This window comes from Sphaerodactylus townsendi, linkage group LG01, assembly GCF_021028975.2.
Source record: "Sphaerodactylus townsendi isolate TG3544 linkage group LG01, MPM_Stown_v2.3, whole genome shotgun sequence".
NCBI classification, from domain to species: Eukaryota; Metazoa; Chordata; class Lepidosauria; order Squamata; family Sphaerodactylidae; genus Sphaerodactylus; species Sphaerodactylus townsendi.
The window spans coordinates 195,039,582-195,057,666 of NC_059425.1; the positions used below are offsets into that span (position 1 = coordinate 195,039,582).

At 46.2% G+C, this 18,085-nt stretch overlaps 1 protein-coding gene across 1 annotated transcript in view; it reads right to left on the reverse strand.

The window, feature by feature from the left end:
• The window catches only part of EFHC1 (EF-hand domain containing 1), a 59,552-nt gene that overhangs the window by 36,111 nt on the left and 5,356 nt on the right, over nt 1-18,085 (reverse strand). The gene's annotated exons all lie outside the window — the stretch shown is intronic.

Here is an 18,085-nt window from a genome sequence, read left to right on the forward strand (position 1 = left end):
TCCCTTTGACACACACCGGTTTTATGCTCTAATAAAGGTTTTGGATTTGGATTTGGCTGCCCTTGCTCTGAGCTCCCTCCGAGGCGTGGAAGGCTACGGAAGAAACCAAGAAGGTCAGCAGGAGGCTATCCGACTATCTCTGCTTCGGCCTTGGGACGCCTGCTTTCACCAACAACCTTGTCTCACACTTTTACTTCACACCTCTCTCTGGAATTGTCTCTTGAGGGGGATGCACTGGGGAGCACAAGGGGATAAAAAAATGAATGCTGAAGCCAGATTCTTGGAAGCAGAACTGGCTTCTAACCTTTGGGATTCTTATTTCTATTACGGTTTATTGATTTGGTATACTGCCCAATCCTCAAGGGCTCTAAGTGAGTACAATAAAGAAACAACAACAAAGTCAAATATATATCCAATCCAACAATACAGATTAAAATAACGAAGTAACCACAGTTAAAATCCTCTTTGTAAAACAGAAGCAGCAACATAACCCATAAAACCAATATTATATACTGACGTCCAGTCCCCAACTCCCCCTACTCCTCCCAGGCTCCCTGGGAGGAGACTAGCCAATCCACTTTAAGGTGATTGGTACATGAAGACGTGTAGAAGAAGAAGAAGAAGAAGAAGAAGAAGAACAAGAAGAAGAAGAACAAGAAGAAGAAGAAGAAGAAGAAGAACAAGAAGAAGAACAAGAAGAAGAAGAAGAAGAAGAAGAAGAACAACAAGAAGAAGAACAAGAAGAAGAACAAGAAGAAGAAGAAGAAGAAGAAGAAGAAGAAGAGGAGGAGGAGGAGGAGGAGGAGGAGGAGTTTGGATTTATATCCCCCCTTTCTCTCCTGCAGGAGACTCGCTGGGGCAGTTTAGCGGCCCCCTTGCCCTTGCCCTCACAACATGAACACACCCTCTGTGAGGTAGGTGGTGGGCTTGAGAGGCTCTTGAGAAGCTGTGGAGCTAGCCTATGGTCACCCAGCTGGCAGGTGTGTGGGAGTGTACAGAGCTAACTCTGAATTCCCGAGATAAGCCTTCCACAGCTTCCAGGCGGCAGAGCTGGGAATCAAAAACCCGGTTCCTCCAGATTAGATACACGAGCTCTTAACCTCCTACGCCACTGCTGGTACATAGACAGTGGTACATACACGGGGCATCAGGAGCCATCCATGGCCAGCCTCCCCAAAAGCCTGGTGGAACAGCTCGGTTTTACAGGTCCCGCAGGGCCCTAACAGACGGAGGAAGAGCGTTCCACCAGGCAGGGGCCAGGGCAGAAAAGACCATGGCCCGGGTAGAGGCTAGCTGCATCACTGTGGGGCAGTGGACCCCCAGTAAGTTTGCCTCTGCAGGACCACACAGAGTCTGAGTTGTGGGACATGGCATGGGGTAAGGGCTGGTCTCGAAGGTATAGAGGGCCCCAGGCTGCAAAAGACTGGCCTTAAAGGTCAGCAGCACCAACACCTTGAAGATGATCCGAGATTCCACCTTTGAAGACACCTGAGCCAGTGCAGAAGCGGTCCTGCAACACGGGAGATGTGGTCCCTACTAGAACCACTCAAGCGAGAAGGAGTGAGCCTCCGCTTCAGTGCAGTTCGGAGCAGCCTCACGGAGAGGCTCTAATGTAGAGCTAGAAGTTACAATAGTCTAACTCTGGAGGTGACTGTTGAATGGATCACTGTGGCCAGGTCAACTCCTGGGAGGAAGGTAGGGGGGTTATTCAGCCACAGGTGTGTAAGTGAATTCCATAGAAGCAGGAAATAAAAGGCTCTTTTGGTGTAAAGACCGCTTATTCAGACATCTTAGAAAGCTCAAGCAATAATTTATGCAGGAATAAGATCTCCTCGGCCAGAAACACAGGTTATAACTCTGTCCATCCCATCCCCCTCCCCGATTCCCATGGGAACGGAGGTCTCATCTCCCTCAAGAGAGATAAAGGTCTCCGCTGGAGAAGCTGGCCCATCAGCCCTCGGCTGTGGGGGGAATGTAGTCAAGGCCAGGCGGCTGCCCCTCTCATCAACACCATTGAATCCTTTACACCAGGCCTGGTGAAGATGGAAAAAAGCAACCTGGGTAACGTGAAGAAGAGTTGGATTTATATTCCTCCCCTTTCTCTCCTGCAAGGAGACACAAAGGGGCTTACAAACGCCTTTCCCTTCCCCCCCCAACGAACATCCTGTGAGGTGGGTGAGGCTGAGAGAGCTCCAAAGAACTGTGACTAGCCCAAGGTCACCCAGTTGGTGTGTGTGGGAGTGCACAGGCGAAACTGAAATCCCCAGATAGGCCTCCCCAGCTCAATCGGCAGAGCGGGAAATCAAACCCGGTTCCTCCAGATTAGAGTACACCTGCTCTTAACCACTACGCCACTGCTGCTCCTGGCCTCCATAGAAAGAGGTGACTCCAGGTGGACCCCCAGGTTGCGTGCCAAGGAGGTTGGTACCAAAGGGACCCCCTCCAACACTGGTGGCTGGAACTCCCCAATCCCCTCCCCACGGCCCAGCCAGAGGATCTCCGTCTTCAATGGATTAAGTTTTAACCTGCTCTGCTTGAACCAACCAGCAACCACCTGCAAACGATGCTGTAGAGCCACACAGGTGGTGAGCAGCCACAATAATAATAACACACTCCAACAGAATGAGCTGGAGTGTCACTCCGCATACCACATGACAAACCGTGCCCAAAACTTCCCACTAACTGGAGCAAAGGGCCGCATATAGTGTCAGGCCCTCGAACGTGGAAATAACAGAGACCGTAGGCAAGTCCTAAAGCAGTTTATTTCTACAACAGCGTGGTGAGTAATAGAAGAAGCTGAATCTAAGCTCTCCGCTTAGATCCAGAGATTATATCCTCAATCCCCCCCCCCATTTGGATTCCCTACCCAAAATGTGTTTACAAAGTGTATAACATTTTACCTTACAGATTTCAAAGGAAACCTGGGAACATTCGTGACCTTTCCCAGAGAGGAGGGCTGCGCCAAGGAATCTCGCCAGGAGGGGAGGGAAACAGGAAAGCATTTACAGGAAACATTTGCAATTCTTACACAGCAAGACATCTGGGCATTGACAGGCTTGGACCTGACATATAGATGTTAAACAACAGCAGAGACAATAGAGCACCCTGAGGCACACCACACGAAAGGGGACTGATCCCCACACCACACTCTGGGAGGCCTGATCCCCACACCACACTTGCTGGCTCCAGCCCTGGAGGAACGAGGCAATCCACTGAAGGACAGAGCCCCGGACTCCAGAGACGGACAGGCGGTGGGTCAAAAGGTTGTGATGGACCACCTCAAATGCTGCGGTAAGATCTAATGATACCAGCAGCGCCGATCTGCCTCGGTCAAGCTGCATGCGGAGTATATCTGTGACTGGCTTACGAGGGACCCAGTCTCCGTCCCATGCCCAGCACGAAGCCGGAGGCTAGTTCAGGATCGAAAGCACTGTTTAGGGCAGTGATGGCGAAACTGGTAGATCGGCGCCTGTAAAATTGGGTAACCCAAAACCAATTTATTTATCGCAAGTGCCACGGCAATTTAACCCTGAATAACCCCCTCGAGCAGGAGCCAGCCTGCTGTAGCCTCCAGCAAGTCCTACATGCACTGCTCTGGGCCTCTCTAGCATCTCTGCTGCCTGCCCCCCACCCCCCCGGCAGCAGCCACCTGGAGACTTACAGGCACCAGTCCCATGCCAGCTGGAGTCCTCCCTGTTTGCTGAGGTGCACGCACATCAGCCCAGCCGCCCAAGGCCAGCCCTAGATGTGTGTGTGGGGGGGCAATTTCCCCACATGATGGACCCCGTGTGCACGCACGCGCCCCACAGAGAGGAGCTCTGGAGTTGCCACCTCTGGCACCAGTGCCATAGGTTCGCCATCACTGGTGTAGGGAATCGGGATCGAGCAAGTTTAGGGAACTTGTTGCCTATTCAATAAAGACTACTGATCTTGCATCTGGAGTCCGCTTGTTGATTATTGGTCTGAGACCTAATACCCAGCAGAGAGAAGAGGTGATTTCCCACCAAGCCTCTCTTCTGGGAAGGCCTTCCTGGAAGCTTCCTCATCCAAATACCAAAGCCTGCTTAGTTTCCGAGGTCCGGCAAGATTGGGCTGTGCCATGCCACAGCTCTCTCTCCACAACAATAAAATACACTGAACATACATGCATACATACATAAAAAGGAGCAGCAGGGGCGTAGTGGCTAAGAGCAGTGGCTAAGAGCAGGTGCATTCTGGATCCTGAGGACCCGGTTTACTCCCCGGCCTGTCACTTGAGCTGTGGGAGGCTTATCTGGGGAATCTCAGATTAGCCTGTGCTAGTTCCCACACACCCGGCTGGGTGACCTTGGAGCTAGTCACAGCTTCTCTCGGAGCTCTCCTTCAGCCCCACCCACCTCACACAGGGTGTTTGTTGTGAGGGGGGAAGGGCAAGGAGATTGTCAGCCCCCTTGAGTTTCCTACAGGAGAGAAAGGGGGGATATAAATCCAAATTCTTCTTCTAAAATGGAGGCAATGTTTGGATCTCCCAACATATTCCTAATGTCAAAATGTAGCCGCTTAACCCAATTTGGATTTCGGCTGTGACATTTAGGCTCTTTATTTAGTCCCTGGGCTGTTCTCCAGATAGAAATTCATTCTTCCTCCACACATATTCTCTGCTGTTACTAAACTCATTCCCAGGACACACCCTTTTTTCTGATCATGATAAACTAGCTTTCCTGTTATCTGCAACTTACCGGTACTCTCACGTCTCCTATAAAATGGCAAATTTTGCCCGGGCAGCCAGGAAAATCTGAGCTAAAGAGCCTTTAAAGAAAGTCACCAATCCAACCTGTTGATTTGATGTTCAGACTTGCAAAGCATATCGTTTCAATCTGTATGTAACTAACATTTTATTGCTCAGTGCTTGTATTGTGAAGGCTTACGGTCATATACAATAAACGTTGACATTCTATTCTTTTCTATTCCATTATCAGTGGAAAAAGAAGATGGTGTCTTACCCTTTCATCACCAAAGCTAACAACATCTGGGGGGGTAATCTTTCTATTAGGACATAGGTGTCAAACTCGGGGCCCTCCAGATGTTGTGGAGGGGATGATGGGAACTGTAGTCCATAACATCTGGAGGGCCGCGAGTTTGACACCTATGTATTAGGAAAACAGGAAGCAAAGGATGAAACATAGTACCCAATTCCACAGCCCCAATCCAACCCCCTCCCCGGTTTTTTATTCTTTTTTTAACCTTAAAAATATGTCAGATGTTCCCATTGTGGCAATCCCGTACCTTATATCAGGTACTGTCAACTCATTTTGGAGACTACCAGATATGTATCAAGACAGAAATTTCAAGGAAACCATATTCCCCCTGATTTGTTCAAATGACAATTCAAATAAGTAAACATAAAGCAGTCTCGGGAAATCTACAAGTTTAGGATGTTATTAAAAGATCTGTTTAGGGATTTCGTGTTCTCCCAGAGTGGGAGACAAGCGTTGCCAGCCGAAACAGATCTTTTTCCTGCCTGCTGCGTGGAGCTCTTGTCAATTTCACAGTTGTTGCATTGTGTGATACAGCAACTCTCCATGGAGATTCCCCACAGAGCTTTCCTCTGCTCGTAGTTTATCCATTTGCTATTTCACTGTCAAAAGTAGATGAATAAAGTTTGTTTAATCTAACCAGTGCATGTGTTGTTGTTTTTTAATTTTGTTTTTGTTTTGAGAGGACTGTCTGAGAAGCTATGGCAACACAAAGATTTGTGTTACATTGAGTGTTCTCCATTCATTGTGTTCTCTAGTCGTGTTGCTGTAGCTTCGCAGACAGCCCCCTCAAAACAAAAAAGAAAAGAAAAGATGGCACATGTGGGGCTGCTAGGCTAAACAAACCTTATTCACCTACTTTTGTCAGCGAAATAGCAAATGGATGAACTGCGAGCAGAGGAAAACTCTAGGGGGAATCTCCACAGACACACAAAATGGTGGGCATGAGTGGCAGAAGCCAAAGTCAGAGGTTTGGGCAGGAGAGATAAAGCGTTTCCTGACTGCTGGTGTTCGCTCAGGAGGCAGGAATTGTCCTCAACCTGGGTTGGGGGGAAAAGGTTGCTAGTTTAGCAATCTTTGAAAAACCCAGGTTGAGAGAAATAGAATGGGATGAACTCATTTTGGGGGAGACAGTTGTGTGAATTTCTTCGCCAAAACACTATATATAATGCCCTGAAGACATTATATTTGTGCAGTGCAGAATCCACCTATGTCTGCACCATACAACACTCTTACACAAATAACCCTACTATACCAGCCTCCCAGAAACCCAACGGAAACAGGACTGCCTCTCCCACTGTGTCCCTTGACCACCACTGCCCTCAGCAAGTAACAATCTACTGGCAGTCCCTGGCTTGAAAGATATCCGCCTGGCCTCGACCAGGGTCAGTGTATTTTCAATCCTCGCCCCAATCTGGTGGAATGCTCTGTCCAGTGAGACCCGGACCCTATGGGATCTGATGAAATTCTGCAGAGCTTTTCCACCAGGGATATGATTGAGGGCAAGCTACAGTTTCCATCATTCAAGTGACCTTCTGCTCCTTTCCATCTCCTTTTTCTGGGTTTTGAATTTCTCTTCCTACTAGAGGATTCTATTATATTTAAGGCAGTTGGGCGACTCTCAGGAGGAATGTATCTAGGTGATTGAGATGCATTCCTCACTCAATGTAACTGTTATAAGATATATGTAACCAGCCTGCTATATGTTACCATTGCCATTCTGGGGCATTCTTTCCTTGATCTTTACTTTATGGCTTCACACACTGAGTAGATAACTAGGCTTTCCTCTGACACTTTGGTCTCATGAGAACCAGGATTGTTTCCATTATCTCGTGGAGGCAGGATGCCAGGTGGCCCTCTATCTCTATCTGTCGCCAGCCTTGGGCCTCCTCAGCTCCAAATTAACTCTTTCTCACATTTCTTTTGGAAATGGGAGGGGGGGACTGACATCGGAATAAAGGGGATAGCGAAAGCCAGGCTTGCCAGATCTGGCTTTGTCAAGCTGGGTGTTTCGTTGTAAACACTACTGTTCAACAATACAGAGTCTGTTTATTGATTCAAGGTTCGAGACATAACAGCTATCCACTATCTGAGATTTTAATTGTAATGTTTTTATTTGTTTATAATGCATTTGAAGCCACCCTGAGCCACTGAGATGAAGGGTGGCACACAATAAAAATAAAATAAACGGGATGTGAGATCATTCCTTCACACATAAAGAGAGGTCCTTTTCAGTGGTACTCACAACTCTGGAAGAAGCTCCGCAGCGAAGTATGCCTGGCCACCTCGCTTTCAATCTTTAGTAGGCAGTTAAAGATGGTTTTACTTAGGACTGTATTTACTATCAGTCTTGAGTAGAGATTTGAGATTTGGGTTTGTATGATTTAAGCTTAATTTATATTGTTGTAAGCTGCCTTGAGCTCCGCCAGGAAAAATGATAGTTAATATGGATTTTAAATAATAAATAAATTGCTCATTTTGGGTGAAAAAGCACCCCGGATCAACCTACCCACTTACCTCTACATACATTTCCAGAAGCCGTATTACCATGCATTGTGAACAGAAAGCATACATTGCACAAAAAGATGCAAAACAGCCTAAAAAATAAGTTTGCTCAGAGAAATACATTTTTGGAAGTCAGAGTCACAGACATTGGTTTAATAAGATAAGAAACAATCAGTTCTTCCTTCAGCTAACAGTAGTATCCTAGTTTAACTTCTTAATATAAGACAAGTGGACCGCCCAGAATTCCAGCTTATGATAACTACAGTTACTTGATCCCGCTACCTCAAAATTTATTCCCTGGGTCATATACTTTACCTCTTGGATCTTCAGGATGTAAAAAAACCTGTTTGACCACAAGTCAGCAATTCAAAATACCTTGTGAGGCTAGATCTGCTCCAATCTTGACAGATGCAAGGTGGATTTCCCAACGACCAACGCTTCTGAACAGAATTCACAATAACTGGTAGGATTTTCTCAGTCAACTTGGTGAACGTGCAATTGCTGAACGAACCATTCTGGATCACACTCAGAAACAACCAGCTGAGTTCTTTTAAAGCAACAGAAGCAGAAAGGGTGTTTTTCCCTTTACAAAAGCGGGCCACAATCATTAACCCGACGTGGAACAAAATTCCGCTTCAGTGGTAGAAAACGTTTGCGTTCGAAGAGCGAAACCCATGCCAGTACTTCTCCAGGAATATTTTGATATCAAAACGATAAGGAACCACTTGGGACACTGAAGAAAAATGACAATGTTTGCAAAATCCTTCTGCTAAGCAATTCGATGATGTAAGCGAATGGAAACCCATTGCCAGTGTTCAGCAATTGCGATGAACAAAACAGCATGCAATTAACATTACAGCGGGAAAATTCTTAAGATCGGTCTGCATTTCACATCCACAAAGCTTCTATTCTCTCCTTTCGGTGTGGGTGTAGCACGCAGCCAAAGGGCTGGATTCCTTTAGTAATGCATCAATCTCAGACTTCATCTCTAAACTGAGAGGACGGTGCAGTCCTAAACAATTTAGACCCTTCGAAACCCACTGATTTCCATAAGACTTAGAAGGGTGTAAACGGAGCTCTGAGTTACTTTGTCTACTCCCAAGTAACAAACTGTGTTTGCAGAGCACTTATGGGTAACTTTGAAAGAGTGTGCGTGGAGGGTACTGGTTGGTTAGTGTGGTTAGTGTGATTAAAAAATGCGTAGACTTCCAGCCACAGCAGACCAGGCAAGCAACACAAGCCTTTATTGGCATATAAAACAGGACAAAATTTTAAAACAAAACAAGGCTAAGAAATACAGTTAAAATTACTAATTTCCAGTATAAAATTTGCAACAGTTTCACAAAAGAGCACATCAGAGCTGTTCAGGAGATTGGGTATCTTATAACACTCATGCCACTGAGAACGTTGCAAGAAAATGGAATTCATGTATTTCATGCGTATCTTATTGTATTTAGGAGCAGACTGTGAACATTCACTGCAGTCTTTTCCCAATTCTTCCCATTCGAAATCAACACACAACACCAAGATTTAATTCCCTGTGTTTCATTTTTAAAAAGTCAAAATTCTACCCCAAGCAACGCAGATATCTGGTAGTTGTACAAACGTTAAGTGAAGCAGATCTGTACATGTTGGCATATCTTGCCTAGTTTATTGGGCTTCTGCGAGTGACAGAAAGTAAATGCAGCTTTGCAGAGTTGTGAAACCATTCTTCTGCCACTGGAAATCCCAGCCAGTCACTGTCCCCAGTTTTGTTACAGCAAGCTTAAGCCGACAAAGGAATAAAATCAGATAAATATTTTATTCACGCCAACAGATGAGCAAGACAGCATCGGGGGAACCACGCAAAATGACAGTGTGTTCTTACTTTTATAACATTCAAACAGGTTACATCAAAATGGCAGAAAAGAATACACCCCAAAATGCCCACATCATCAATCAATCATAAAGAAAGGTGGAGATTTCCCCTTTCCCCAAAACCTTTGGGGTTGTCCAAGACCCTTATTGGAAGATGTCAGCACCTGGTTCTTTGACGCAAGATGAACTAGGGCCCTGTTTCTTTCTTATCTGTAATGTCTTGTGTTGCCCTTCTCCTTAGACAAAGAGCCTAAACATTTCATGTTTCTCTCTTCTGTCTCTAGAAGAAGGGCAAATTCAAGGTATCTGTCTGGGAGCAGTAAGACCTTAAAAACAGCTGAATTTGCACATTCTGTATAACTCTGAACAAGGGGCATTCTGCTGGGCCATCAAACTTGCCTAGTAACAGGGAAAGGATAGATTTTCAGGCCCGCATATTTCTTTGTTCAGCTGCATCATGGTTGCCAACTCCCCATTACAGAAAGAGAGTAATGGGGGGCAAAAAGCAAACCTTTGCTTTTTCAGAGTATATTCCTCTTATGCCTTCTGCGCCTACAGTTTCGCAGGGCAATTTCACACACACTGAACCAGGGGTAGGGAACCTTTAACACTCAAAGAGCCATTTGGACCCGTTTTCCACGGGAAAAGAAAACACTTGGAGCCGCAAATAATTTTTGACATTTAAAATAAAGATAACACTATATATATAGGGTTTTTTTAACCTTTTACTCCGCTCATTCTGAGAAGCACATGGATGCACCCGCCCTGCTGCCGGCAGGGTGGGCAAGAATGAAGCCGGCGGCTCGGCCTTGCCGGCCGCCGGGAAAGTGCTCCAATGGGGCGGGCGAGAGGGGAAGCCCGCGGTGCGGCCCAGCCGACTGTGGGCAGTTGGTGCGCCCGCCCTGCTGCCTGTAGGGTGGGCAAGGATGAGGCCGGCGGCTCGGCTTGTGGAGCCACAGTGAAAGGGCAGAAGAGCCACATGCGGCTCTCGAGCCGCAGGTTCCCTACCCCTGCACTGAACAATAATGCACTTTCAATGCACTTTTAACCACAGTTTGCGAATGGATTTTGCTATTTTGCACAGTAAAGTCCATCTGCAAAGTGCCTTGCAAGCGGATTGAAAATGCATTTTCCAGCATGTGTAAAAAGTGTTGCAGATTATCTGCCAGGATCCACCACTTATTTTCAACTTTCCCTTTTAAATCACCGGGGTACCACTGCGGAGGAGAAAGGGGGTTATGGTCTACTCCCACACCACTTTCAAGGGTTGAAACGGGCCATTTCGGCAGGATGGAGTGGTTCTGGTGATTTGAAAAGTAAAAAACAAAACAAAACAGGTTGCACACGGTCCCCCTTCCCCGTGGCAGGTGCTGGAATGAAATGCTACCTAGTCTGGCCCTCAGGACACTCCAGATTTAGAACGGAATGCTAAGAACGTGGACTTCTACTAGCAGAGTTCACGGGTCTCCCACAGAATATAGAATTTAATCTTTGCGTGGTTCAATGTTTTAACCTTAAAATGAGTTCCACGTAGCATTTATCCAGATAACTAAGTTTATTTGTGTGTGTCTGTTTTATATTTTTTATGCAGAGAAGGGAGAAGGACATTTTTTAACAAATAAAATCTCAATAATTTTGAAGTTGCTGAAGGAAAAGGAAAGATTCTTTTTAGCATCATTTTTTTTTTTTACCATTGGGATCTGAACTAGCCATGACGTTTAACCCTTAGCCATCCAACAGGACAAATAACTGCCTTCCGGGCTCCTGGGGTTACCAATCCAGGCCCTGCAAATAACGGGACCTTTTGGAGGGCAGAAGGCTTGAGAAATCACATGCATCTCAATGTCACTTCCGCCAAAAACCAGGAAGTGACATCACAGCTCTAGGAATTTGGGGTACTCCTACAGCTTGGCAGCTGTGTCATCACTAAAGGGTTTTCGACGATGCATATTACATGCCCTCTCCCCAATTTCTCTCTGGGTGCCCAGAGGGAATTTCACTGAAAACAAAATTCCATCACCTGGAGGTTGGGAAACCAACTCTGGCCATGCCAAGTCATGAAAATGTGTGCGTATGCAAATAAGGACTACTTAATTAGCAGAGATACGGACGCAGCATCCAGTAGAAAAGGAGAGCCTGAGATACTTTGAGTTGCTTTATATAAAAGTTTACTAACTTAAAGGGTAGGTGTACATGGAATAAAAGCAAATAAATGCTGTACTGCTGTGTTACATGTTTACAGTAATAACTATACACTTAAGACTACACCTTGGTTTGTTCTTCCCACTTCTCTCTGACCGTGTGCCCTACTATTGGAACAAAAACCCCCAACTTTATAACTTCCGATCTATTTGCTCACTAACATGTAAGCAATCGCTATCTGACTGACCAATGGCTAACCCAGTGATGGCGAACCTATGGCACGGGTGCCAGAGGCGGCACTCAGAGCCCTCTCTGTGGGCATGCGCAAACAGAGTGCCCCCCCCCCCATCTAGGCTGGCCTGGGCCGCTGGGCTTGATTATTAGCATTAAAGCTAAGACCTAGTTTTGAGGAAGCAGTGTAAGTAACCCTGTGAAGTGTTGTTAAACCCCACTGATTTTCATGTGAAGAACTAAAGAAAATGGTGGTAGAAATGGTGGTAGATTTCAGGAGAAACCCTCCCATCCTACCTCCTCTCACAATACTAGACAACACAGTATCAACAGTAGAGACCTTTAAATTTCTAGGCTCCATCATATCTCATGACCTAAAATGGACACCTAATATCAAAAATGTCATTAAAAAAGCACAACAAAGAATGTTCTTTCTGCGCCAACTCAGGAAGCTCAAACTGCCCAAGGAGCTGCTGATACAGTTCTACAGAGGAATCATTGAGTCTGTCATCTGCACCTCTATAACTGTGTGGTTTGGTTCTGCAACCCAACAAGATCGACACAGACTTCAGAGAATAATCAGAACTGCAGAAAAAACAATTGCTGCTAACCTGCACCTTTGTTGAGGAGGGACCTGTATGCTGCACGGGTCCTAAAGTGTGATCCCTTTACCTGGGAGTAAGCTCGGTTGCTGGCAATGGGGCTTGCTTCTGAGTAAACCCTCCTAGGGTCGTGATTCACCCATTGGAAGAGTTGCACGGTTGCTTCAAAAAAAAGCCATCGACTACCACCAAGCTTACTCCTGAGTTACGCACGCCTCGGAGCCAACCGTTTTTTCTAAATGAAAACCTCAGTATTCAGGTTAAATTGCCATGTTGGCACTTTGCGATAAATAAGTGGGTTTTGGGTTGCAATTTGGGCACTCAGTCTCAAAAAGGTTCGCCATCACTGCCCTAGTCTGTCCACTGAATGGTCCTGCCTGCAGGGAAGCTTGTGGCCGGCTTGGAGCCACCTTGCTCTCCCCGGCCCCTTCTGCGCAGCAACCTACGTCTGCAGGTAAATCTGTCCCGTTTTTTACTCTATGCCGAAATTGAGTTGCACCACCAAGCACAAAACAAAACGACCCTGAGGGACCAGACTGTCTCCCCTGGGTGTATGTTTAGCACCACTGAATTGGAGGATGCTGTGTATCATACCTCATGGCCAACCCAGACGGGGATTCTGCAATTCCAATCTCCCTCAAAAGCATAGAGAAGTGAATTTTTGTCCAGCCATTTTGCTGGCTTCAGAGAACGCCCAGCCCAACAGCCCTTTCGGCTGCTCTGATCAGCTCCATCTCTTGACGCCAGCCCTGCATTGTCTGGCAATTCATCTGTTGCCAGGCAATACGTCTGGTACATCTGGTCCACATGTGCCCCGGGGGATGTGTGACAGAATTACATGAGATTGCAGGCCGGCCAAACACCAGTAACTTTCTCCAGAATGCCAGCTAAGGGAAACAGAGGTCACTGTGTCTTCCCCAAAGACATATTTTATAATTCTTCAGAGACGTCCAAGTTTATTTATTCATAACACAAAAGTGATGTTGTGTGTTTTCTTTTTTATATATAAAAACACACAGGGAAGTCTGCTCCCAGCCTTTCTTATACTAGTCCTAACAGGCTTTACGATAAAAGTTACCACAGCTCTTTCAGACCTTCAGTATTTATCCTCCATTACTTGTCAGTTGGCAATGCTTATCATCGTACAAGGAGCCGCTACTGATGTATGGGGGAAAAAACATCAGGACCCATTATTTCGCATTAGGAGGGTTTCGTAAGGGCGGGGGCGATGTTGTAAGATACTACTGTTGTTTTAATTATATGTATGTTTTTAGCTGGTGTTTTATCTGTACACCGCCCTGAGCCCTTCGGGGATAGGGCGATATACTAAATTTAATTAATAATAACAATAACAACAACAATAATAATAATTTGGGTGCTGTGTGGTTTCCGGGCTATATGGCCGTGTTCACAAGCTTAACAACAAACCGCCTCGCCGAGGAAACCACACAGCACTTTAAAATTGATTCCGACTGTTGAAAGCCTTCGACAAAACAATAATAATAATCCAAAATCCAGCATATTGATCTTGTTTGCTGTGTATAACTGTTTTTGTATCAATATAATAATCATCATCATCATCATCATCATCATCATCATCATCATCATCATCATCATCATCATCATCATCATCAGAAGAAGAAGAAGAAGAAGAAGAAGAAGAAGAAGAAGAAGAAGAAGAAGAAGAAGAAGAAGAAGAAGAAGAAGAAGAAGAAGAAGAAGAAGAAGAAGAAGAAGAAGAAGAAGAAATTACACAAGAGTCCAGTAGCAAATTAAAGAGTGACAAAGGATTATTTCAGCCCGGGGGCTTTGTGAGTCAGAGCGAACCTCCGCAATGAACTCTGACTCATGAAAAGAGCAGGCAAAAATACTTTTTTGTTAAGTCTTCAACAAGTTGCCAGACTCCAGGGAAATTTTGCTACAACGGACAATCCCTCTAGAATACCAGAAGAGCAATACCATGCTTTCATGCACAGGTGTCCAAAATTTGAAATATGGTGATAATAAATACGAGTGTGTCCCCCCTCCTCACAGGGTGGGTAGGCCATGACCAGATGACGCCCCCCCCCCAGGGTGGATGGGCCACGATCAGATGATGGGCACCCTCCCCCCTCCACCTAGGGTGGGTGGATGTCAGGGGGATTGTATCTAAGTGATTGAGATGCATTCCTACCTCACTGTAACTGCTTAACGCTACAAATCAAATGCTGCTAAAAGATATATGCAACCAGCCTGCTATATGTGACCACTACCATCTGGGGCATTCTTTCCTTGATCTTTACTTTATGGCCTCACACAATTTGTAGATAACTAGGCTTTCCCCTGACACCCTGGTTCCATGAGAAATGGAGTCGCATCTGTTATCTCAAGGGGGCAGGAAGTCAGGTGGCTTTCTGTGACTACCTGCCACCGACCTTGGGGCGCTTGGAGACTGTTTTTCACCATTTCTTGGGAATTTGGGAGTGGGGGCTTGCAGGGGATAAAGGGGGTGGCAAAAGCCAGGTTTGTCAGCACTAGCTTTGCCAAGCTTTGGTGCTCTGACGCGTCTCAATAAACTCCACTGATCAACTATACAGAGTCCGTTTATTGGCTTCAGTTTCAGTGGGCCCTGACCAAATGCCAGCTTGCTCCCCCCAGGTTGAGTGGGCCTCAGAGATGACAGACCCTCTCTTCCCAGGGTGGGTGGGCTATGACCAGATGATGGGCTCTCTTCCACTCCTCCCCCCCTCCCCAAAGTCAAGAAAAGTAGAAGCCATATACAACAATTGCATTTGGCAATCTCTTTTACTTTGCTAAAACAGAATTGTTCAGAAGGGCAATTTAATGTATTTGTTAATCATTGGATTTATTCACCACCATTCCCTAAAATTACCTCTCTTCATCCCTGCACTTAGACTTCCTCTGTGTGTGTATCTCCACCTCTTGTGTGTCAGGATGATGTTAGTGCGTGGATTGTCCTTGATACTTTCCCGCCTGCCGGCTCTGGCTGTATGCCTCGGCTGGGGGATTCCGGCCGAGTATTATCTCACTTGGCCTGTGTGAAACTATTCCTTGTTTAACTTTCTGTGGCGCGAAGGGGAAATGCTACTGTATTAAACTGCTATCACTGTTCTGAAACCTTCAGAACTCGCATTGCTTGTTTTTGACTATGACTGCCAGTACAATAAAGAACTGTTAAAAGGTTACTTTTGCTGCCTGGACTTTCCAAGTTCGTTACACTGTGACAGCCGTTTTGTGAGTAGTTCCACCTCCAGCAGCAGCCATTTTGTAACTAGCTCCATCTTCTGCAGCAACCATCTTGTGATTGCGTCAATCTCCCTGCATTAGAAATCTGAAGGTGCCCGTGGGCTCAAAAAAGACCAGGGATCTCTGTTGTAGCAGCCACACCTTGATCAGACTATTAAAAATGTACACATTCGCAGACTTTCGCACAGGGCCCTTTTAACAATCATCATAGAATCATAGAATGGAAGAGACCCGAAGGGCCATTAAGTCCAACCCCCTGCAATGTAGGAACACATAATCAAAACACTCCTGACTGATGGCCATCCAGCCTCTCTTTAGAAACCTCCAAAGAAGGAGATTTCCATCACACTCCAAGGAAGTGCGTTCCACTGTCGAAGAGGAAGTTTTTCCTAATGTTTAGGTGGAATCTCTTTTCCTTCACCTTGAACCCATTACTCCTGGTCCTAATCTCTGGAGCCGCAGAAAACAAGCTTGCTCCCTCACTAACATGACATCCCTTCAAATATCTAAACATGGCTATAATACGCAGTGGCGTAGAAGGTTAAGAGCTCGTGTATCTAATCTGGAGGAACCGGGTTTGATTCCCAGCTCTGCCACTTGAGCTGTGGAGGCTTATCTGGGGAATTCAGATTAGCCTGTGCACTTCCACACACGCCAGCTGGGTGACCTTGGGCTAGTCACAGCTTCTCGGAGCTCTCTCAGTCCCACCTACCTCACAGGGTGTTTGTTGAGAGGGAGCAAGGGCAAGGAGATTGTAAGCCCCTTTGAGTCTCCTGCAGGAGAGAAAGGGGGGATATAAATCCAAACTCTTCTTCTTCTTCATTTTCTCTTCAGTATAAATGCTTCAACGTTCAGCTCTGTATTTCAACTGTTTACCCTGCTCTATGTTGTATGAGTCATCATTCAAGTGGCATGACAATTACACACTGTGGGTGCTTTTGGTGTCCAAGAGACTCCGTACATTACACACACACACTCTAAACAAAACTGTGGGCCCATTGTCAAAGCGATGGACGGGTTGCCAAGATGAAAAAAGGTCTTGCGCTTGCAACGCATTTTCCTTGCTTGTGAGAGTGGAGGCTCGACAACGCGGTTTCTCAGACTTTCTGAACGGAGCCACTCTTCTTCTAAACTTATTCATTCCTTCACTCACTTATCATGGTCAACTGACCCGCACAAGCAATCATATACAGGTTACAAAATACAAAACCAATTAACTAAAAAAGAAGTCTTGTAAATTAATAAAATGAATAAACTATTGATGCAAGAAATCAGCGTCCGCGGCTCTCTGCTTTTTACTTCGGAGCACCTCTGCCAAAAATGTTACTACCTCCAGTGTGAACTGGAAGTTCTATCGACAAATCCAGAAGTTCTTGTCTTCTATCAGAGAGCAAATGCAAGACTGTACTGAACTCTGTCTCAGATTTGGCCGATCCTTTGTTGGCGCTCATGATGGTAAAACTTGTGAAATAAAACAGGGGTGTCCAACTCAGGTGCATCTGGTGCATCAGGGGCTGATGGGATTTGTAGTCCATGAAGTACCAGAGTTGGACACCCTTGAAATAAAAGAACGTGCTGCAGTGTCCTGGAAATTAAGATTATCTGTCAACCGCATCGGATGAGACCAAATGCCCATCAAGTACAGGATTCTGTCCACACAGTGGCCAACCAGCTGCCTCCAAGGGCGATTTCGCACTCACCGTGTGAACTCAAGTTCGACCTATGTTCAACCGCAGTACTCCCCACATCCGGTGAATCCAATGTGGGTTCATCCTGCTCTGCTCCGTTCTGCCATTAAATTTTCGACTCCACCTCCGAGGTGGGGTAAACCGGCGAAGCTAGGTTGAACTCAAGCGAAGCTGACGGGAGCGGGGAATCTTCGTCGGGTTGATTCGCCCGTTCAGCCAATCACAGACGACTGTTTTGGGCATGCGCAGAACGGAAGACTCGCGCTGGCAAAAAGCGCGCCTTTCCCCCCCGCTTCCGTATAACACTGATGACCATGCACAGTAATGAAGGGCAGATTGCACGCCGCTCATAGCAACGAAACGGCAACATTTTTCCTTCACAGCACCGTTTCGCCCAATCAATCGCACCTCATCCCTCCCTCCTTTCGGGTGGCATGTTATAAACGTTGGTCATTTTGGAGGGGAAGTTGCCATTTTGATCTGACTGCTGACAGCTGAGCACAGCTGAGTCATGGCCGGCAGTTGCTCCACCTCAGGATCCATAACAGACAGTTCTGACAAGATAATCAAAAGATGCATTTCCCGCGCGAAATTTAAATTAAAGCTACGAGCGTAAGAATCTACGCAAATTGCGCCTTCTTACGCACATTGCGTTGCTACGTCAACGCTACGTAGCAGCAACATTAAAAAATTGGGGGGAAAGGGACGCACGTTCGCATTCCTGCCCGAACGCAGCAGCCAATCAGGCACGGTGAGTGAATGACACGCCGAGGTGATCCCGCCCTCTGAACTTGGCTCC